Below are 7249 nucleotides of genomic sequence, written 5' to 3'. Positions count from 1 at the left end.
TACTTAACCCAAGTTATGAGTGAAAAACAAGCATGCTTTAGGGGATGGGAGACAACAGCAGGGGCCCAGTGTCTGGCAAGTAATATCTAGACTAGATTATACAGGGATGTGATAGTAAAAAAAAAAAAAAAAATGCATATATTAATACTGAGCAAAGAAGGAAGTTAAGGATAATAAAAGTCTGGTCTTTTTAACAAATAAGGGTGGGGTAGGCTGCTTGAGGCCTATGATGGGATCTAACTGAATGTTTAAAGTAGATGGTGAAATGAATCCAGCTAGCTGCTCAGAGCAGCTCAGAAATAGGCACTAAACAGATCCTATATTTAGTATTATATTCTAATGAGAAAGCCTGGCTCACTGGGGAAGTCATTGAAAATGGGGGGAAGATGAGTCTGGAACTTGCCAGAAAGGAAAGGGTCTCAGTGGCCTCTGGAGATGGAGACCCCTGTGTGTCCACTCAGAATGGCTCCTTGCTGGAACCATGTGGACCATGTGAGTTGTGAGATCATGGCCATATGATGCTTTTTTGCTCACAGCAATCCACACGTCTGGCTAGCTAGGAGTATTTTCTCCTAATAGAATTCAAGTTAATACAGGCGGTGACTCCCACCATCCCCTATTAGGGGATTATCTGTCATCGGGCAAACCACAGAGCTTACAGTGGAAATCAATGTTAGCCTGTGAAAGCAACAAGAGATATTCTAGGGCCAACAGGATGGTTTAGTGGATAAAGATGCTTGCTGCTAAGGCTGATGGGTTCTATCCCTGGGCCTGGGAGAACAGATTCCTACAAGTTGTTTGCTGACCTCCACATATGTAACCCCCATCCCATATGCTTTTGTTTTGTTGTAATGGTGTGCTCATCTTTTCCCCACAAAATGCTCAGTCAGAAATAGTTGCTTTAGGCTAAAGAAACTTGGTCCATATGTCAACTGCTGGTTTGATGATGAGGCCACATCAGGTTTTTTATTGTTTTTATGTTTTTTGCCCAAATGTATAATTGCAGTTTAATCATTAGACAAAAGTATATGGAGCTAAATTGAAGGGGATCCTCTGAAAAAAATTATCCGTACTCTTGAAAATTGTAAAGATCATGAGAGACAAGAGATTGGCAAGAAGAGATAACATACGGTGTCCCTAGACAAAGGATATTTAAGAACGAGTAAAACCAAAGCTGTGTGTTGAGTGTGAGATGTTATACTCACACCACATAAGCTGAATATTCTGTGACACCTGTTCGATTGTTCCAAAGAGAAAAAAAGTCAATGGTGCCTTTTACTCACAGTGGTCCTGGGCCATCAGCAGCAGAATTGACAGGGACATTTCTGGAAATGGAGATTCTGGGCACATGCCCTTCTGTCAGAGCTGTGTCCTCGAGCTGCTGTGGAGAGACTGGAGTTATGTGAAGGGACAGGAGGAGCTACCCTCTAAATAAATGGCTGTCTAAAAAACTCAAAGCACATTCAAGAAATAATTACAAGGGTCAAAGGTAGGACAAGATGTTACCTGCCTGTTCTTGGGATATGGAGGCGGAAGGATCACATGTACAAGCCAGCTGTGACAAGATAAAGCAAGACAGAGCAGAAGGTGTGGGTGGCTCAGCTGGCAATCCTCACCTGGCATGCACGAAGCCCTCCATTTGATTCCCATCTCCACATAAACCAGGTGTGGTGACATTCAGGAGGTAGAGCCAGGGGGTTCACAGTCATCCTTTGTTTACATAGTGAGTTTGAGGCAGGCTTGGGATAAAGAGACTCAAAGGGTTTACTTTGTCTGTGTAATCCTGCCTTGTTCTGGAACTCACTACATAGAAGATGTTGACCTGAAATTTCAGAGATCTGCTTGCCTCTGCATCCAAGAGTGCTGGGATTAAAGGTCTGTGCCACAATGTCCAGCCTTTCTCTACCCCCTCCCCCACTCCTTTTTTGAGACAAAATTTCATTGTATATCATGCTGGCATCAAACTCACTGCCTCAGCCTCCCAAGTACAGGACCCAATTCACCCAATAACCTGAAAATAAGTATCTCTGGGAGAGTGGAACTGGGCCAAGACAAGTCACTGAACATCTGGTCTGCCAATGCTACTACCCCTCAGTCTTGGCTGTACGCTTCCCAGGGTAGCATTTGGTGTAGGGCCTTGCACAGTGCCCTCTAGCCCAAGAGCCAGGAGTCATGTTGATCAAGCCATGGCATGAGGTCTGAGTGGTGGGACAGAATTTTGTGCCTTCATGTCTTGTACCTGAAATGTACAAGACTCAGTCAGACCACAAGCTTTGAAAAAAAAACTTTTTTCAAAAAACATTTTCAACTGTCTGGAAACTACAAACTGAACATGCTGTCTTCAGACACTCATTAGCCCAAGATGGCCACCAAAGTTTCATTTCACTTATTCATTGTTATCAAACCAGCCACAAAATCAGAGTTAAAAAAAGCTTTCTTTAGAATAATGCTCCTACACACTAAGATTATAACACTTTTATTTCATGACACCTCTTTTAGTTTTGCCCTATCATTCTGATAGTGTAGGCTCCTGTCTGCTATGGTTTTCTCTAGCCCTAGCTGTCCTGGAACTCACTCTGTAGACCAGACTAGCCTCCAGCGCAGAGATTCAACCTGCCTCTGTATCCCCGAGTACTGGGATTACAGGTATATGCCACGATTCCTGGGTAGTTTCTATTTTTTAAATGTTAGTTTTTCTTTTTTTACATTTTTTGACTTTATGTGCATTTAAAAAAATGTATATAAAATCACTGTGTAGGACCACTTTAGGGAGAGAGCTCCAGACTACACTGGCTCTTCCCTGGAGCTATCACCACTCTTATGACCATTTCCTTGCTGCTTTGCCTCAAAAAAACTTTCTACTGGTCTTTTGAGTGACACATACAAGTTTACTCAGGAAAAGCATGTGGGACCTGAGGCAGAACAGGTGATAAAGTTATAGGCAGGAGCAGGCAGAATGGATGGGAACGTCATGTTAGTCGTTTTGTTTTTGTTTGAGATGGTCTTTATGTTGTCTAAGGTGTCCTAGAACTTGCTATGTAGTCTAAGCTGGCCTCGAACTGCCTGCATGCAGCAAGCCCCTACAAGTGTTGCTGACCTCCTAGAAGTGCAGCTAACTGAACCATCCACGCCCCACTGTCTGGGGCAGACAGTTTCATAGTATGGAACTTTTGCCCTTTCACTTTAGCCAGCACCCAGCCATGCTGCAAGCTGAGAACCGCTGGTACGCAGCACCTTTGGGTATTTTCTCTGTTTGTAATATCCAAGGACTAGCAGCTAGCTGTTGCATTAACCTGCACAAGACCCTTGGCTCTTCAGACTTTAGAAAGCATGGCAGCTGGGACAGGGTCTATTTACACTGGCCCAGAAAGTTGTCAGGCACACAGCCAGCACCCAGCATTCCTTCACTGGCTCTCACTGTGGACCCTCAGCTTAGGAGAGTGATGTGTGACTTCTGCCTAGAGGCCAGATGCCTCACTCAGCTCTGTACAGGAAGACTTTTCAGGTATGGCAGCTGGGCTAGGACCCAAGACTAACAGCACAGAACAGTGTCAGGCACCCACCATTCCTCCACTTTGAACAGCTGGGAAGACTGCCTGGACCATAGGGAGAGTTTGCACTTGGCATGTGTTTCTCTGCAACTGATGAATGCAACTATCAATGTCTTGTCAAATGGCATGACTGATGTATAACTGCGTAACAGAAGCACAACTTTAGAAAAATTTGATTTTATTTTTGTTTTTTTGAGACAGGGTTTCTCTGTATAGTCCTGGCTGTCCTTGACCTCACTTTGTAGACCAGGCTGGCCTTAAATTCAGAGATCTGCCTGCCTCTGCCTCTCAACTGCTGGGGTTAAAGGTGTGCTTCACCAGCACCCAGCAGAAAAATTTTTAATTAAAAAAAAAATTAAAAGGAGAACCCCTGCACAGATGTAGCCCATGGCAGTTTAGTGTCCAAGTGGCTTATGTAGTAATGGGAAGAGGAACTGCCTCTGACATAATCTGATTGGCCTGCTCTTTGATTACCTCCCCCTGATGGGGGAGCAGCCTTACCAGGCCACAGAAGATGACAATGCAGCCACTTCTGATGAGATCTGATAGACTAAGATCAGAAGGAAGGAGAGGAGGACCTCCCCTATCAGTGGACTTGGGGAGGGGCATGCGTAAAGGAGGTGGGAGGGTGGGAGTGGGAGGGGAGGAGGGAGGGGCTTATGGGGGGATACAAAGTAAATGAAGTGTAATTAATAAAAATAAAAAAAGAAAAATTTTTTTAAAAAGACTGGAGAGATGGCTCAGAGGTTAAAGAGCACTGTCTGTTCTTTCAGAGGTCCTGAGTTCAATTCCCAGCAACCACGTGGTGGCTCATAACCATCTATAATGAGATCTGGTGCCCTCTGCTGGTGCACCAGCACACATTCAGGCAGAACATTGTATACATACATCTTTATATATATAATAAATACATCTTTACAATTTTTTAAAAAGATCTTTTTAATTTTCTATGTCTAAGGGGTTAGCTTGAGTTTCTGTATGTACATATATATGCCTGGTACATCCAGGGCACTGAATCCCCTGGAAGGGGAGTTACAGCAGGTTGTCAGCCACATGTGGATTCTGGGAAGTGAATCAAGGTCCTCTGCAGGAGTAGCAGGTGCTCTTAACTGCTGAGCCACCTCTTCAGCACCTCTGTTTAACTTCATATCTAATTAAAAAAAATCTGAGACAGGGTCTTAGTATGTAGTCCTGGTGGGCTGCAACTCAAGGGATCCACCAGTCTGTGCCTCCTATGTGCTGGGATCAAATGTGTCAGTCTACGTGCTTAGGTGTCCCCAACCCCAGCCCCCAAGGTCTCATGTAGCCAAAGTTGGATTTACTTGAACCGTCATGTATCTGTGTATTAGCTTGTACTCCTGCTCCTCTGCCCAAGTATGTGGACTGCATGCGTTCAGGCAAAAATGCATGTTTAAATCCACATGTATAGGGTGGTTGGAGTGGTGCACGCCTTCGATTCCAGGACTCTGGAGACAGAGGGAAGAGGATCTCTGAATATGAGGCCAGCCTGGACTAAACAGAGTTCTGGGATAGCTAGGGCTAGGCAGTGAGACCCTGTCTCACATTAAAAATGCCACATGTTCTCTCAACACAGTGGTGCACTTGGGGGCAGCATGGTTAAGCCTGCTCCACTTGATGTCAGCCTGTGATGAATTCCTGGACAGTGCCACACAGTAAGAACTGTCCTCCTCCCAAAACCGATCCACACGCTTTTTGGTCTACGTCTTCAGCCCCAAAGCACAGCAATAAAACATTTGACAGAAATGGTATCTTAAATGGAACATTCTGGAGAAAGAAATGCAAGCCATTCTATGTTTGAACACAATAAACGAGACCAATTTACATTTGAAAACTGTAGGATCCTTACCTTCTTTAGGCTAGGTAGGCATGGTGACATGTGCCTGGGAGACTGAAGCAGAGTGAGCTCAAGTTTGAGGGCAGCCTGGGCTACAATAGTGAGACTCTTATATGGAAATAAAAGCAGCCTTCAGAGTGTCTATTTGTCACGAGTCCTTTTAGCCAACACTAAATTGCTGTTTTTGATAGCACTACAGCAAGGCAGGGAATCCAGAGATGGGGACAGCCCTGGACACCCTGGCAAACGCCCTGCAGGCTCAGGCCTTTGAAGGAGAGACAACACCTGCTCTAACCCAAGGGCACAGCGGGATTCACAGGACAAACATGTTCACCTCTACTCTGCCTCCTCTACAAGAGGCTGGTAGGCTCTTTGTTGGGAAATATTTTAAAGATGGAAAAAGCTGTCTAAGTCCAGTTAAACATTTAAATGTATTGGACTTTTTGGCAGAATGAATGGCACATAGTCCTGCTGTATTAGGACTGTTTTTCCTCGGGTACTCGGGCCCATACTTGTGTAACCTGGCTTCATCTCAGACACAATCTGCCACAGTCAAGATCCAGGACATTATTTTTTTGTGACAGTCTATGTGGTCCTGGCTGTCTTTGAACTACATAGATCAGGCTGGCCTCAAACTCAGAGATCTGCCTGCCTTAGCTTCCCTAGTGCCGGGATTAAAGACATGTGCCACTACACCCAGCTACTTTTATTCTTTGGGGCAGGGTTTAAATATGTAGCCATGGATGGCTTGGTACTTGATTTGGACCAGGCCAGGCTGGCCTGGAAACCAGAGGTATGTCTGTTCCTGGCTCCTGCTTGCTGGGATTCAGGACACGTGCCACCCTGTCTGGCACAGAGTGTGAGTACTTTTAAATAGAAGTACTTGTGGAGGTTGGAGAGATGGCTCAGAGGTTAAGAGCACTGGCTGTTCTGCCAAAGGTCCTGAGTTTAATTCCCAGCAACCACATGGTGGCTCATAACCATCGTAATGAGATCTGGTGCCCTCTTCTGGCATGCAGGCACATACGCAGACAGAATATTGTATAAATAATAAATAAATAAATCTTAAGTCTTCAGTTTCTAATAAATGTGAACGCAAGTGGCATTACATTAGTTCCTGTGAAGGTGAGGCAGTTACCAGCACTCCTTCCTATTTCAGCAGGCACAGGCCCTGCTCCCTGTCCTGCAGTAGCTCTTTGGTTGAATCCTAACACTAACTGCTGGTACTTTTTTTTTTTTGCTTCTAAGACAGGGTTTCTCTGTATAGCCCTGGTTGCCCTGTAACTCGCTCTGTAGGCTGGCCTTGAACTCACAGATCTATCTGCTGGCCAAGGCTTGACCAAGTATTGATTCTCTTACTTATTTTTTTTAACTTTTATATTTCCTATCAGGAACTCCTGACCCCTGATATCCAAGATGTTTTAGGTACAGGTGGAATTATATCCCAATTATAGGTACAGGTGGAATTATATCCCAACTATACTTGCTGAGTTCTGCTAACCGAGGTACAGTATGAAATCTGGCATGCATATGGTCTTTTTTTCATGCATATATATTCTTAGCACTACTTTAAAAAGTATGTTTTCCTCAGAGTACTTACACATTAATTGTGGTGACTCTGGGGCCTACTTTAAACCAGGTGTTAATCTGACAGCAGCAATTCTGTTGCTCTTTCATGTAATTTTCTTTTTCAGAGGTGGATTCAATTATGGCTTTCCCAGATGGAGTTTCTACAGAAACCAAATGGCAATTTGGGATAGTTACATTTAGAATCTGAGGTTCTGTACAAACTCAACCATTCTGCCAAAGGAAAAAAGTTCTCAATTTGTTCTGGAGTATAATA

Source organism: Meriones unguiculatus, chromosome 1, assembly GCF_030254825.1.
Source record: "Meriones unguiculatus strain TT.TT164.6M chromosome 1, Bangor_MerUng_6.1, whole genome shotgun sequence".
In the NCBI taxonomy this organism is placed as follows: domain Eukaryota; kingdom Metazoa; phylum Chordata; class Mammalia; order Rodentia; family Muridae; genus Meriones; species Meriones unguiculatus.
This window is presented reverse-complemented; position numbering follows the sequence as displayed.